This window comes from Canis lupus, chromosome 37 (assembly GCF_048164855.1).
Source record: "Canis lupus baileyi chromosome 37, mCanLup2.hap1, whole genome shotgun sequence".
Taxonomy (NCBI): domain Eukaryota; kingdom Metazoa; phylum Chordata; class Mammalia; order Carnivora; family Canidae; genus Canis; species Canis lupus.
In genome coordinates, this window is record NC_132874.1 from 2,882,039 (window position 1) to 2,898,832 (window position 16,794).

Below are 16,794 nucleotides of genomic sequence, written 5' to 3' on the forward strand. Positions count from 1 at the left end.
ATGATGGAAAAGAAAGGAAAAGCCTATTCTCTTTGAGGCAGGTCTGGATCTTTATGAGCAGAGAGATCTAATTGGATGCTCCTAGACTTAGAATCAGAAAAACCAAGACTGGTTTCCATATTTTCTACTTAGCATCTGCTCTGAATTTTTTCATTCATCTATAAATAATGTCTTGATATCTACTTGTCCTTTATACCTTCAAGGTTTCCTGCAAGAAGTGAAATAATTCTCCATAAAACAATGCTTTATAGCTATATAGAATTCTTGGCAATAGGTGGCAGTATCATGCTATATATCACCGAAAGGAAAGTAACCAGTACATGATTTTACCTTTCCTAGAGATTCGCGCTTGAGCCACGTTTAGATTACCATCACTGGAAGTATCTCCCACTGCCTTGGCGTCTGCTCTAATAGGCATTTTGGTTCTCTTCTCCCAGAGACTGCTATTCACCTACTGAAATAAAAGAATGCCAAAGCAAATACAGGGTGACAAGTGTCCTTTATCACACATGACACTGCCCCAATTCTAAGAATTAGGGGGAAATATTTGAAGGGGAAAGTGCTAAATTAGGGTTCAGGAGACCTCATTTGTTGTGCAGATTCTATCACTAGCCAGTTGTGTGGCCCGGGGAAGTAACTCACAGTTACCCTGAGTCTTAGTCTCTGCTTCTCTGAAATGAAGGGTCTGGTCTAGATTGCCTTCATGGACTGTAGTATCCTTTCCAGTTCCGTGTTCCTATGTCTCTCAACAGATACGTGTATCAACTGGATGGATGTTAAAACTTGACAATCTCCTTTGAAATTTCATCTGGAAGATTTCAATTTCTTAAATTACCTGAAAAACTGTATTATAAAACATCTAGATATACCACATAAAATATGGCAAACATCTTTTTAAATATATAGCTTCAAAGATAGTAAGAGTTATCCCCATGGATGTAATGAAAATTTTGCAGTATGAACAAACTTCAGTTGACTTTGAGACTGGGGTGGGAAGTAGACATCAGTTTCAGTGATGCATGGTCTTAAGATCTAGGTCTCTGGGAATGAGAGATGAAGTCTTAGACCTCTGCTAAGAAGGCAATTATAATGGAGATCTTATTATGAGCCAGAACCTTCAAAGTGGTTCAAAACTGAGTTTCCTCTGTCCATTGCAACTGGGAAACAGTGATAGTTTACATCATCCTGAGCTCTGATTTGCAAAGAAAGAGCCTCTCCTGGGGGTGGCAGTTCACACTATTTTCATTGTCTGAGAACTCTCTCTCAGGTGAAAAACTGAACTAAGAACTGGGCCCAAGCCAATTTCCTTAACACAGATCACATAAAATTACTGAAGATGAAGCTCCACTTCATATGACTTCCAGATCCAAAATTATAAACACTCACAGAAGCAACCATCCAAGGCAAGTCCTCAGACTCAACACGTAGCAGGATCAACTTTCTGAGAACTTCCAAGAGTAGGATAAACTGATAAATGCCTTATATAAGCATGCTTAAAATAATAGAAGAAATAAAGGCTAGACTCTAAAATGTAAGAAGATACCCAAAAGAACAAGCAAATTTAAGAAAGACACTACTTGTGGGAATCCCTGGGTAGCTCTGTGGTTTAGCACCTGCTTTTGGCCAAGGGCGTGATCCTGGAGTCCGGGGATCGAATCCCACATCGGGCTCCCTGCATGGAGCCTGCTTCTCCCTCTGCCTGTGTCTCTGCCTCTCTCTCTGTGTGTCTTTCATGAATAAATAAATAAATAAAATCTTTAAAAAAGTCACTACTTGAAATACAAAAGGCAAATTTAGGCATTGAAATTAGAAACTAAGTCATTAGTCATTAGACAACTAGCTAATGACTGAATAATTACAATAGAAGCTGCAACAGAATTACACAGAATAAAGTAATTTATACAGAATAAGTTTTACAGACTAAGTAAATTATACAGAGTAAAGCTCAGAGTGATAATGACTTATGGTAGCAAAGTTAGGGGACTTGGAAAATAGAGTGAAAATGTCTGGTATATGTTGAATATGACTTTTGGGAAAAGAAAATGAATAGAAACAAGGAGAGCTAATGCTTTAAGAAATAAAAGGACTTTTCCAGAATAAGTGAAACAGTATTTCTCAGAGTCAGGAATCACAGTGAGTCTGAAGCCAGAGAAATTAAGTTAAAGCTATACCTAGACATATCATAAGGGTCCTCCGGGATACAAAATACATGAAACTTATCTGTAACGATAGATACCATAAAAGGTCATTGGCGGGGGTGGAGGGATAGAAAGTAAATACATTATGATATCAGATAAGAAAGCAGTGTTTTTTTAACCTTCAAGATAATAATAATTTTTTTAAAGACAGTATAAGAAAGTAGGTGAAGAGTAGGAACTATCAGTACAATACAATACAGAAACACAGATGAAGAATAGACATGGCAAAATGCACCCTGCCTTACTATCAAAGACATGGATATTAGAAGAACAAGATCTTATTATTTCTTACCTGTATGCTTCCATAAATATTTAAAAGACTTATCCCGAGGTTAGACAAAAATGTGGGGGAAATAAGCTATTGTTTGGGGAGTCAGGGCATCTTTCCACTTGGTACTGCTGCTTCATGGCATCTGCCAGGGAATAACATGCACAGGCACACAAACGCTTGTCCCAAGATAATCCTTGTAGCAATATTTGTAAAAGTGAAAAATTAGCAGCTAACTAGCAGCCATTAATGTTTGAGTAGTTAAATAAAGTAAAGTACATATATTTTTGGAATATTATATAGTCATCAAAAAGAACTAATAAAATCTTTCTACGTATTGAAGATTTAAAGGACATATTAAGTGAAAAAAGCAAGTTGTAAATTCAAAGGGATGCATGCACCTCTATGTTTATAGCAGCATTATTTACAAGAGCCAAGATATGGAAGTAGCCCCCTGTCCATCAATGAAATATTACTCAGCCATAAAAAAGAATGAAATCCTGCATTTGTAACAACATGGATAGAGCTAGAGAATATAATGTTAAGTAAAATAAGTCAGAGAAAGAGAAATACCATATGATTTCATTTGTATGTGGAATTTAAGAAGCAAAACAAGCAAACAAAGGGAAAACAGAGAGAGAGAAAGAAACAGACTTTTAACTCTAGAGAACACAGGATATTCACCAGAGGGGATATGGGTAGGGGATGGGCCTTAAGGAGGGCACTTGTGATGAAAATGGGTGTTGTATAAAAGTGATGAATCACTATAATGTACACCTGAAACTAACACAACCCTGTGTGTTAACTAATTGGAATTAAAATAAAAATCTAACAAAGAGAAAAAAGCAAGTTGTAGAACAGTAAGTACCAAGGTAATAAAATAAGTAAAACATACATCTGCATAACATTACCTTATGTAATTTATGTATTTATAAGTGAATGGAAAATTATGAAAAGAAAAAAATCACATTGAGACAATGACAGCTCTCATCTACATTGTCCCAAGTTCTGGTTTTAAAATTAAGATACATTAATCTGGTAATGCTGGTCAAATATATAGAAGGAAATGCAGACCAGACTGAGGATCTGTTTTGGAGTGAAAGCCAATAAGAATTGCTAATGAGGTGGGTAGGGGATGAGAGAATGGGAGAGATTATTGGAGACTTCTAGATTTATGGCTTGTACAAATGACTAAATGGTGTTATACTCCACAGAGATGGGAAAGCAAGTGGGAGGGAAGCAGGTTTCCAGAAGAAAACTGGGAGTTTCATTCTGCAGTTGGTGTTGAGATGACTGTTAGACCCAGAAGGGAAGATGGTCGGGTAAGCATTGTGTCTATGAATCTGTAGCTTGAGACAAGGGGGCTCAGGTAGAAATATAAATTTGAAAGTCCTCATTTTTATCTATTTACTTACAGACTAAGTAAATGAGGAACAAACCTGCAAGGATATTGAATGAGTCATTCTATCAATTTACTGTCCTACTCCCTGGCCAAGACTGATTCTGTGTTTATTCCCTTTGCATTAACCCTTGTCTTGCTCTTCTGCTCTTCACTAGTTCACCCTGGAGTGAGACTCTTCTATAAGGTTCCCTTGCTGAGCTATTAGTAGCTCCATGTTTTTATATCTGGTCTCAGCACTGAACATTTCCTCCATATAGGAAGCAGCTGGCGGCTCATATTCATAACTCCAAAATCAAAATCCTTTGCCCCAAACTCTTCACCCAGTAACTACTTCCCAAAGTCACAGGATTGCATTTTGTTTTGCTTTTCCCCATGCATAAATTCACTGGAGAGGTCTCATCTGTTTTGGTTAATTTGATCTTTTAGCCCTGATAAAAATCTTCCTTTGCCCCAGAATTCAGCTTTTGTATTCATTGTCTCACCACAGATGTGGTCAGTGCTTTATTATTATTATTATTATTATTATTATTATTATTATTACATCCCACAAAAATAAGCCCAATAAAGAATCTTAAACTAAAGGTATCTAGTCTGGTCCCAATATTTGGGTGATGTTAACCCTTAAAAGCATAGTTTAAAATTGCTGGTTCACCTCCACATGCTTCAGATAATTCGGACTCCGGCTCTGAAACTGTTCTTTTGGATGAATTTATTCCCCGAAGTTTTATTCTCTGGAGTTCTGGGGCTTTTGTTTCTTTTAGAATAAGGTGATATCCTCCTTTACTTTTCAGAATTATCTTAGGAAAGAAGAATTCTTTTCCCTACCCCACAACCTCCATCCCAAGAGAGCAAATGAGAGAAAGACCAATTTCCATCATCTCAAAAGCAGAATATTAAGGGGAAAGATTGAAAGCTAATCTGAGGGAGTTAGAGTGCGAGGTCCTTATTCCTTTCCAGTAGATTCCCTTAAACTTTTCAGAATTTTCTGCATTGCCCTGTATTGCTCCAGGAGGTAAATGATTACCTCAAAACCTTTAGCCTTTATGTTACTTAATGGGAAGATTGTTTTGGGTGAGTGGTTTAATTTGTAACTTTTATTAATTGACTGGTAGACCAAGCTCATTAGACCTTCCTCAGGTTCCATGGCCAACTGAGGTCACTTTTCATCTTGCCTAATCTCCCCACTAGAATCAGTGTTCCTGCTTGTAGGATCCGGATACCCCATATCCCCTGTTTGCAATACTGTTCACTATGTTCCTCATTAGGGTAGGGTATGTCATGTCCCCTTTGAGTCCTGTCTCCACCAGGACCATTTAGTAGAAGTAGGTTCTTCACAGGGCAAAGACTTAATATCCATTTTGGTTGACTCAAATGACTTTTGTGGTTTTCTGATGATAGCTATTGGACAAAGACCATTGAGCTTTCTGGGAAAATTCACAACCTGTGATTCTGCTCCCTTCCGTAACAGAACATTTCAGAAGACTCACATATACTTGTGTTCCATCCCCTTGGCTCCAGTTCTTTCTTGAGCCTACTTGAGACAAGAGGCCCTTGGCAAAGCCATCAATGACTCCCATTCTGGTAAATCCGGTGGCCAGTTCCAAGGCTTTATCTGGTAAGGCTGACAGCTTTCTGTCACTCATTCCTTCCCTGGATTGTTTCACTTGATAGTCACCCATGATTCAGGCCTGATTTTCCTCATGCCTTATTGGGTCCTCCTTCTGAATCCCTTTAGCAGGTCCTCATGTTTTCTGTAACTTCTCATGTTGGTATGCCCAGGACTGTGGCCTTGAATTTCTTCCTTATTCAGACTCACTCCCAAGGTGAGCCTACAGTCTCTTTTCTTTACCTGCTCTTCCTCTGACTTCTTCCTGAGCCAGAACTTCAGCTCTTCAGCCTTTCAGCCACCCTCATCTTTCCTTGAGTATCCAGGGGGCATCTCAGTCTTCACATGAAGGACTCCTAAACCCCCTCCATTACTACCCTTGTCCCAGGCTCCCCATCTTGGCTGATGGCATCACCATTTCACCAGTTAATATTGCCCCAAACCTTGGAGTCTTCATTAATTAGTCTGCTAATTAGTCTTTCCCTCAGTGAGTGTTGAATCCACCAGCATGTTCTATCAGCTCTGCCTTCAGACCTTTTCCCAAGTCCCATTGCTTTTCATTTCCTCCATTCCTAATGCAATCACCTGCCCCTGGGGTAAATAAAGTAGACTCTTACCGGCTCCACTGTTTGTCCTCTCTCTTTCAGCTCATCTCCCCACAGTAGAATGTTGAAAATGTAAATACATATATTATAATTTACATAAATATGTAAATCCACTACTTACTGGTTTAAAGTCTTCCAAAGCCTTCTCAGTGAAATTAGGACAAAATGGACAAAATGGACCAAATTTCATCTCTTTAAGGTGCTTCCAGACTTCACAACTTGGCCCTGCTCCCTGCTGACTCTACTCCATCCACTCTCCCTTTGCCTCCCCCTGAAAGTCGTTCCTGCCTTGGGGCCTTTACACTTACAGTTCTACCAAAATGCCCAAATCCCCAAGTTGATTTCAAATGTCTCATGATGTTATTTAAAAAGTAAAACATGGGGCAGCCCAGGTGGCTCAGCGGTTTAGCTCCTGCCTTTGGCCCTGGAGTCCCAGGATCAAGTTGAGTTCCCTGCATGGGGCCTGCTTCTCCTCCTTCTGTCTGTGTCTCTGCCTCTCTCTTTCTGTGTCTCTCATGAATAAATAAATAAAAATCTTAAAAATAAATAAATAAAAATAAAAGTAAAACACTTGAAAATATTTTTTCCAAGAAACCTCTAATATGATGTTTGGATAGTAATCCCAGAAGATTATTAAGAGGGGAAAAAAGGTTGAAGAATGCAACTCCAAACAAAAATCTAAAGAAATAGGTTCAAAAAACATGAATGCAAATTTGTAACCTGGGTAGGATGGATGCATGGAACAGTTAGTTGAGAACACTGAAAAGTGAATAGTAGCAGACAGGTTAGAGAAGAAGACCAGATTTGAGCAAAGAATTTTACTTACGTTATTTTACTTGTAATAAACTATAAAAATTACAAACCATAGGTAAAGTTTCTAAATTTCTATGTCCTAGATGTCTCTACCATTAATGGCTATAAAAACAAAAACCTCATTTTTGTGCTTTCCTTGGAATTACACATTTCTGGCTGTTGACCAATTAAAAAAAGTAGGCCTATGCCTTGTCTTTTTTTCCTTTTTTTCCTTTTTCCTTTTGACTGTAGGTGTAAGGTCTGAAAGTGTAGCACTGTGGGAAGACCATAAGATAGCAAGAATATGGATAAAGCCAATAAACTGATAGATTTTATCAGTCAGGATTGGGATGAGGTAAGAAATGGCCCCAAAATCTCAGTTACTTATAACAACAAAAGTTTATGTGATGTTGGTGATTCATGTCCATTGTATGCTGGCTGTAGCTGTGCATCATGTTTTCCTGACTCTAGGACTCAGTTTTATGAACGAGGTTTTATCTGGAACATGGCTTGTCTCTGGCAGAACTAAAAATAAATCATGGTGAACTGGGTGCTGGCTTAAAAAAAGTTTTACAGGTTTTGCCTGGATGTCAGTTCTACTCACATTTCATGGGACAAAGCAAGTCATGTGGCCAAGCCCAGGAGAACCAAGGTAGAGAAATATAATCCTTTCCAAAGGAAGGCCAGGGAATATTTTTGAAAACTAATACAGCCTATCACAGTCCAGGCTTCTGTTAAACTGTGTTCAGTGAACTCTCCTTTCTGCACACAAAATATACTTTCTTCCTTCCTAAGACAGCCTACTCAAAAGTCTCATTTAACCAGACAGCCAGGCCTGATGCTCAAGATTCTTTTTTTTTTTTTTTAAATTTCATTTATTTATTCATGAGAGACACACAGAGAGAGGGGCAGAGACACAGGCAGAGGGAGAAGCAGGCTCTACGCAGGGTGCCCGACGTGAGACTTGATTCCAGGTCCCCAGGATCACAACCTGGGCCGAAGGCGGTGCTAAACCACTGAGCCACCCGGGCTGCCCCGATGTTCAAGATTCTTCTGATATTATCTCATCCATCAGAATGTGGCTTCTTGTTCCAGAAACCCATAGATTAACGAGATGTCTTCTGCTCTACACCTACCCACTGTCTAAGCTAGAACATGGGTAAGGCAACTGCAAACAGAGTGAACACACAGTAGTAGCTAGTTCAAAGAAATCTGAAATCACGTAGGTAGCTATTTCAAGAGATGGCACATAGTCCCTAATGATCCTTCTGTACCTGGGAGGTACAGCAGTACCCCCAAAACATCTTTCTTCATGGCTCTTGGCTTTACCCTCTGGTTGGTTCATCCTTTTCTGTCATCCTCTTTGGCTATATTTGAAGAGTCCTTATAGACTGAGCAGATTTCTTGGCCCACCTCTGACAATAAAAAAATGAGTGATCCTCAAGTGACACTTTAACCTATGATCACTCACAGCCCCTTTAAAGCCTTTTTTATCCAGATTGGTAGCTCTTTGATATTCTATCACTCAGAATGTTAATCAGTTTTCTTGTATATTTGGTTCTGATGAGGGAACAGAAGGCTAGATGAGGACAAAGCGGAAGCTTACACCCCATAAACGACCCACCCCACCTAGGTGGGATGTTTGTGAAATTCCTCAGGCACTCCTGGCTGCCCTAAAGCTAAGGGAAAGGAAGAACAAATTGGTAATTTATAGAGTTTATAGTCCTATAGACATGAGTCTCCCTCAGTTTACAAAATGTTTTAGTGATTTACAAGAAAAAAAGCATTCTTATCAATAACCTAACTTCCAAAAGGAAACTCCCAACTATCTTAATGTTAATGCTTTACTAGAGGGAAAAACAACCTTAATTTGACAATGACAAGGACCCCAGTATCTTGTAGGTCCTCTTAAGCATACAAAAGAGCCTCTTGAAAACCTCTCTTTTCGGAGGGGAACTGAGTGGGAAAAATTAGAGAGGGAGACAAACCATGAGAGACTCCTAACTCTGGGAAACAAACAAAGGGCTGTGGAAGGGGAGGTGGGGGTGAGGGTGGGGGGTGTTGGGGTAACTGAGTGACGGGCACTGAGGAGGGCACTTGATGGGATGAGCACTGGGTGTTATACTATATGTTGACAAATCGAATTTAAATAAAAATAAAATAAAATAAAGAAAACCTCTCTTCCTCCCCCAACTCCAAGGTATATAATCAGCCACCCCTCACAAACTTGGGGCAGCAGCTCTTCCTGCCTGCAGGTCCTGTCCCTGTGCTTTCATAAAACCACCATTGGTTTTATGATGTCTCAAGAATTCTTCCTTGCTTGTTGGCCCCAGACTTCATCCCCCCAAACCTCACCTGTATTCCAAAACTTATCAGTTACACATGCCAACAGCCATACCCATAACTCCTCTTGACATGTGATTCTCAATGTAATCTCTCCTTCCCTCCCCCCTTCTTTTAACCCTCTCTTCTCCTCCTACCTCCCGATTTTGGATATTACACTATTACACTTCAATAGGAAAGCCATCACCTTAGTTTCATTTTCTTGGGCCATTTTGCCAACTAAAGTTATTTACAGGACATTATCTTGGTCCACTGAGGGATTTTTTTGAAATGGTCACACCTTGATTTGGTAGTTGCAGAAGGCCAAGCTTAAAAAGGACTTTCTTACCTAAATAATTTCTCTATTTTACCTTTTCAGTGTTGCAGTTGAGAATTTTTAGTTTCTCCCTCAGTTTCTTTCATTCCCATTTGCAAACTGGCTGATGGCTTTTCAGATTGTCCTCTTTGTAATTCTGTCAAACGTAGTCAGGAGCAAATCACATAGTTTGCATTTGTTTTGCCAAAAACTTCACCAGAAATAATAGGCTTGATAGGGAAATTGCCTGTAAATTATCATAAGAGAAAATTTCTAAATGTTTCACGAGTGCAAATTAGGGACAACTGTCCTATTAAACCTTAATAACAGTTTCTTTTTCCCCATCCCATCCCTGAAGCCAATGCCAAAAACTGGTTATGCGTGTTTTTGTTTTCAATCATCCTAGGCTATGCTCTGCACTAAATTCCGTGTTGGTTAAGAGAGGTGCAGTTACGCTGTGCTAACAAGTGGAACCTTCGTCCATGATGTCTTATTTCATTCTCCATGTTACATGTGTAGCACAGACTGGCAGCATCTCTGTTCCACATTATCTTCATGCTGAGGCCAGGCTGATGGGCAGCCTCCATCTGAAATATTGCCAGTCTGGTGGCAGAAGAAAGAGAGTACGTGGAAAAATGTACAGCTGGAAATTAAACCTGTTATTTCTGCTCAAATTACATTGATCAAGGCAAGTCACATGATCCAGGTGGACAGCATATGGCAGAGAAGTACAATCCTTCCTCCAAGGAAGGCCGCTAAGTATCTGTGAACCATCATGTATTCTACACAGGAGTAGAATAGAAAAATAGAAAAAGCCTATTTCCCTCTGGCTTCGTTGAGCTACTGAATTAATATTCAGCTCTGTGCAACCTCAGGAAGATGACAGGACAATAACAACAAAGAAGCCTTGGGGTAGAACTGCCTGTCTCACCTCCTCAGGTCCTTCTGAGCCACAGTGGCAAGAATTGGAGATAGGGACCCCTGGGGATGCTGTCAGGAACTCTCTGAAGCTTCACATTTTTCCTCAGAGAGGCCAGCCAGCCCTACCAGTCATTGATTCTATTGCTTTCAGCTGCAGTTACCATTGGCCTGCTCTGGGGAATGGACTTGGCCCTTCTTAAATGTTAGACCTTTGTCAGCTGGCACAGAAGCCGCATCAGACAAGGACACTGGAGAGACATTATGGAGGAGAAGCATTTGCTTAGTGGGTGTGGCTGCCCACGCCCGCTCCCCAAGCTCCAGGACCACCTTGGGCTTCTGCAGAGAGGTGTGGAACCTCTGTAGCTGCCTGTCTTCTGAACTGGCTCCCTCAGGGCACAGCTGCCTGCAGGCCACGAGCAGACCCTTCCCAGTGAGGAGCATTCCCTCACACCCCAGAGCCTGGATTTCCAGCCAGTCCTGCAGGTACAACGCTCCAGAAGCTTCTTTGCAGTCCACTGAGCTCCACATGCCCCATCACTGGTGAGGTCTGGATCTCCATCCCTAGTACTTCCTTTCAGCCTGAAGGGTGGCAGTGGGCCTTTTCCTCTGCTCCTCGAAGCTCTGTGACTTAGAGTTCTCTTCTTTCTCACTAGCCATCTTCTCCTTTCTCCAGGCTGTTGAGTTAATAATTCTTCATATTAAACTTTGCTCATTCAGTTCACTTTGTGGTTTCTCTCTCCTGACTGGATGGACTGATATAGCTGTAGACTTGTCTTTTTTTGTATTATTGAATATTGAACCATTTGGATCATAGTTTGCTCATTATTTCCTGTTATCCCAGAGTCCCAGAGTGGATATCTAATCTTTAAGGCAGGAAATACATTGATCAGCATTGACCAATTTTGAGCATGTTCCTCATTAAGTTGACTATACTATTATGTTTCTACATAAATAAAAATGAAATATGTTTTTGTGTAATTCATCTGTGATTCCATTTTCTTTTCATATTTTCCATAATTTTTCTACCTTTTTTGTGAAGGGAAAAACCCCCACAGCTAACACACACACACACACACACACACACACACAGAGATACATACACACAGAAATACATACACATACACACAGAAAGGGAGAGAGAACACCTACTTCAAAGAACAAGTGACTTTCATAAGTGATCATTCTTAGCTATCAAATGATGTCATTTCTTCTAATCTTAGGTTAATCTTCTTAAGAAGCTGTAGACTTTTCCCATTACTACACATTTTTGTTATACGTGCCCCAAATCTCCATAACTTTTGGGTAAATGTGATAATTTGTTGGGTATGTGGATTCCATTGTTTTATCTCATAGCCTCATAGTTAAAAAAGAGTATTTTGTGTTTGTTTTCTCATAGAAATGTCTTTGACTGCTTTGCTAAAATGGTCATTTTTGTTTTGTTTTGTTTTTAGATGTTTATATACTGTGCAATAAGTAAACTACCTAGAGAATTCCTTGATTAATATTTCTAAATAAATCACAAAATGTCATCAAATAGTGATGGTGATATAAAGATTTAGTGTTGCAGCCCATCTCTCCTGGAAACAGTATGATATTTTGTCATCAAACATCATATTGGACTTCAGGTTGAGATATATTTGGCCCATATGTTATGAATACTACTAGTCTTGTTTTACTAAGTGCTTTTTTCAGTGAAATAAGTAATAACTAGGCACAGATGCCCTTTGAGCAAATTTTGAATTTAACACTTTTTGGGTCTTGGTTTTTTGGTTGTTTTTTTTTTTTTTACAAATGTTACATTTGATTTGAAAGCAAAAGCCCTGTTAAAATCTATGGTTTTTTAATTTATGTTTTTAAAATTTAACAATAAATAGTTAATAAAATAACATATAAAAAGTGAATAAGAGGACTGGGAAGGAGATATTTGATCATGAATTTTTAGGTTAAATATAATTTTTTGGTTTACTACTTGAAATCTCCAAGTAAATTTCATACATTATACATATATATACAATTTGTTTTCTGGAAAAAAATAGACTAATTTATCAAGTCAATATTAAAGTCATATCCAAAAATATAGCCCCCCTTCATTGAACAGCAGACTTCATGACATTGTTTTGGAAGGCAATGAAATAAGTGATTTATTTGTGTGCAACTCAAGATATAAAATGACTTGTGAAGATAAGTAGGGTATTCTGAGGGACTGTAGCATTCATGTGAAAAACAATGAGCAAACACTTTCAGAAACAATGTTAAAGTAAAACAACTCCAAAATTTATGAATATTCTTCTACCAAATATAGAAACTTTTTTCAAGTTTTTATTGAAATTCCAGTTAGTTAACCTACATGCAATATAGTGATTAAACACTTCCATATAACAGCTGGTGCACTTACTCCTTTATCCCCATCACCTATCTCACCCATCCCCCTCCCACTTCCCCTCTGGTAACCATTAGTTTGTTCTCTAGAGTTAAGAGTCTGTTTCTTCATTTGCCCTCTCTTTTTTTTCTCTATGCTCATTTGTTTTGTTTCTAAAATTCCACATGTGAGTGAAATCACACGGTATTTGTCTTTCTCTAACTTATTTTGCTTAGCATTATACTCTCTAGCTTCCATACATGTTGTTGCAAACGGAAAGATTTCATTCTTTTTGATGGCTGAGTAATATTCCATTATCTATATCTATCACATCTTCTTTATCCATTCATCAGTCAATGGACATTTGGGCTCTTTACATAATTTGGCTATTGTCAATAATGTTGCTATAGGCCTCAGGGGGCATGTATCTCTTCAAATTAGTATTTTACTTTCTTTGGGTAAATACCTAGTAGTGCAATTTCTGGATGGTGGGGTAGTTCTGTTTTTAACTCTAACACTGTTGGTGGAAATGTGACTGGTGCAGCCACTCTGGAAAACAGTATGGAGGTTTCCCAAATGTTAGTTCTGAAAGAATTGAGAAGTTTTGTACCTGCTGGTCTTAGATATCACTCTTGCCCCGACCATTCTGCTCCCTAGTCACTGCCCTCTCAAATGAGATTATGTCAGAGAAACTATTGTCATGTAACTGTATTTTAAGTAAAAATTTTAAATTTTTAATGAAATTGATTCTTTTTGAAAGAGCAAAAAATAAAATCTCATTAAGGAAAAATATCAGAAATTTGGCATATATTATGTGATTTTATATTCACTGTAGCTGTAGGACCAAGTGTAGTAAACTGTAATCACACTAGTCACCTGTGATTTCATTATACCTCTTAACCACTTGTAGGGTTTTGCTTTTTCTCTGCTTTGGCTTCTCTTCAAATCACTTATCTTTTACTTTTTTTTCCAATAGGAAGAAAGTACATTTTATTTACGTAAATCTGAGACCATTTAAATATAAGATTCTCTCTCAGACTTGATGACCAATATATCAAAATTACAAGATAACGTTACGTTCTAATATTTACCCAGAACAAAACAGTCCTATAATTCTCTTGACTGCTGTCTCAAGAGCCATAGGCCAGAGCAAAATTAATTTTTATGGTGAAGAATAATGAATAAAATGGGAATAAGGACCAGCTCTAGGTTCTCAATACTATTGGTGATGAATTGAAAGGAAGTATTATGGTTAGGCATTATAAGTCCCCTATTATATATTTCCCCATGTTAATATATACTAAATTCCTTGAAAGGTTACTCCTGACTAGAATATACTTGGAGAAATGATACAGCCTTGGAGGTAAGGCAGTACTGGTCATGTACTACCTCACCTAGTGTGGTAATCAGCTTCTAAGACAGTGATGCTCCTTTGGTGATCAGGTTGTAATAGATAATACAGTTTCTTTTAGTCAGAAAGCATCAGAACATAGCAACTGTCTAATTCCCAGCAACAGGCTTCCCTGTACCACCTTGTGGGGTACTCTGCCATGAGGCAATTGAGCTAAGACTAAAAGTTTACATGCTTCCTTCCATTGCTTGCTAATCCCATCACCATGTAAGCCCAGGTCCTTACATCATTGAAAGAAAAGCCCTAAAATAAGGTTTCCCCACCCAGCCACTATGGGCTACATATTTATTTTTCTTTCTCAAACACTGTGTTGTTATCATGATGCCAAAAACAACTGTATTTTGCTCTCTTACCCTAGGATAGCTCCACAAATGCCCTAACCAAAAAACATGGCCAGTGCTGTTCAAGACCCCATTGGGTGGGCTGTTCTCCCTACCTGCCAGAGGTGCCAAGGTAGGTCACTTCCTACTCTCCTCCTCTGCAGCCATGGGCATCAGGAGTTCCTCTGTTGGTGATAATTCTCAGTGGACTACTTTGGGATGCCTTTGTCATTCAAATCAAGGATTGTTTTTAGAGTACTGTGAGTATATAAAATAAAAGTTGTGATAAATGAAAGTATCTCTTTATATTGGCAGTGCTGCTGAGAATCAGACATTTGCTATGTTCTGATGCTTTCTGACTAAAAGAAGCTGCATTATCTATTATAACCTGATTGCCAAAGGAGCGTTGCCATCTCAGAAGCTGACTACCACACTAGGTATACAGTTAAATCATGGGAGAGTATGATTGTCTTAGCGTTGGCCATGGTTAAATGCCATACTTAATCATTTTGTCTAATATTCCACAACAAAGACATAAGGTGGTGACAAGAACTGTTTTTCACAGGTTCTTGACATTAATGACAATAAAACTATTATTTCACTATTGAACATATGATGTTAGACTTTTTTAATCCATTCAGTAATAATTTTTAATATTTATCCCATTATCCTCAGTTTATTAAGAGTGTTTAAAGTACCTATAGTGAGCATTTTCAGATGTGTTTTTAGTAACCATTGTTATGAATATAGTGCTGTAGCAATATTGACTTACTAATTTGGTCAATCACTTTTATGGATGTACCAGTATTGAATCATCTTTGTGTTCTGGGGCAGAACCGGAATCATGTGAGGCAGTCCTCAAGGCCTCTAGCTGCAGATAAACTACTTAAACATCATCAGAAACTAAAGTGTTGTCAAAAGATCTAAGTTTGCAAAATACAAGCTGTGATTAACTATGTCTTCTTTGTTTATAATGCCTCTGAATCACACAGTTCCTTTGATAAGATCTGATGCATCTTCTTGTTGAATTTATTATTTACAGATGTGATAAACACTCAAATTCACCAGGTTGATTACAATTAATTCTACTTATTTTTAGGATTGCAAAATATGCTCATGAGTACTCCCCTCTGTCTTTTAGTCAAACATGTGAATTTATTTCCAGGCATGTCTTTCAGCTCTTCTGAAGCAACCTTGTGCAATGGCACTGTTTCTAGAAAGACTCTAAGGATTTGTTAACTGGAATGGATATGGGAGAGACAGTTTCTCAAACAAAGGAGGAGCTCTAAGGAGAAAAACCTATAAATGCTCCCATGGTGATGCAGGAGGGCTTGGTCCTTGTCTCACAGAGTCAAAGAATGAATCTCGTGGACAACCGAGAGTGAGCAAAATGCTAGAAGCTTATTAAGCAGAAATATAGAGAAAGCTCTCAGAAGTGAGAGGGATCCCCAGCAGGGTTGCCACTGAGGGCTTTTATGGTCTGTCTTTTATTGGAAACTGACCAGGGAACTTGGCAAATTTCTTATCAATATCAGGGTGGATATTTAGAACAAACATGGTGGACTTTTAACTATCATAATAAACAAGATGTTTCTGCAAATATCATGAGCATAAACAAGGTTTTCCATTCTCTCAGGTTAATATCTCCTCTATAACATTTCTCTACATCTGGGATTTTTGTGATGACTTAGTAGCCATTAAAAGGGGATACTCCCTAACATTTTGGAGCTAGGGAGCTAGGTTTATTTTTTTCTGTTTTTAAGGTCTTAATCTCTGTTTTCTTGGGATGGGTAGGAGCCTGACTCTGGGCCTTTCCCTTATCTTTCCCTGCCTAGCCCCATCTGCCCCAAAATCATTCCTACATCAATGGTGCCCATGCATTTCGGTCTTTAAGATTTTTCTACTGTAAGACCAGAGTATTGTGAGCACTGAGTCAGTCCTTTTTGGAAAGGGGCCATATCATCTGTTTTCACTACTTAAATTATTGTTATTCCATAGGTCTGAGATACAAGGATTTGGAGCCTGGGAAAAGCCTTCAATTTAGAAAAGTCTATAATGGGAATAATGAGCAGACTTTATTTCCAATCTATTTTCTTTAGTGCAGGGAGAAGGAGTTCTTCCCTCCTCTCAGGAAACAAATTACGATTTGAAGCCAAAGAACAAGTGAGTGTTAAAAGTATTCTTTTGCCTCTCCTTGTTCTGTCACTGTGCATTTCATTTAGGGGCCACTCTCAAATGTATGGTTTTGTCAATTTTAATAGTAAAACAGCCACC

The 16,794-nt window shown here is 38.6% G+C and overlaps 1 protein-coding gene across 1 annotated transcript in view; it reads left to right on the forward strand.

Moving 5' to 3' along the window:
* Positions 1-15,124, forward strand: part of SLC17A1 (solute carrier family 17 member 1) — a 76,958-nt gene extending 61,834 nt beyond the window's left edge. Inside the window, exons 13-14 of the transcript XR_012025664.1 lie at positions 14,559-14,653; positions 14,836-15,124. The gene's annotated coding sequence lies outside the window, so the exon portion shown is untranslated. The remainder of the gene's footprint in view (positions 1-14,558; positions 14,654-14,835) is intronic.
* The last annotated feature ends 1,670 nt before the right edge of the window (positions 15,125-16,794 follow it).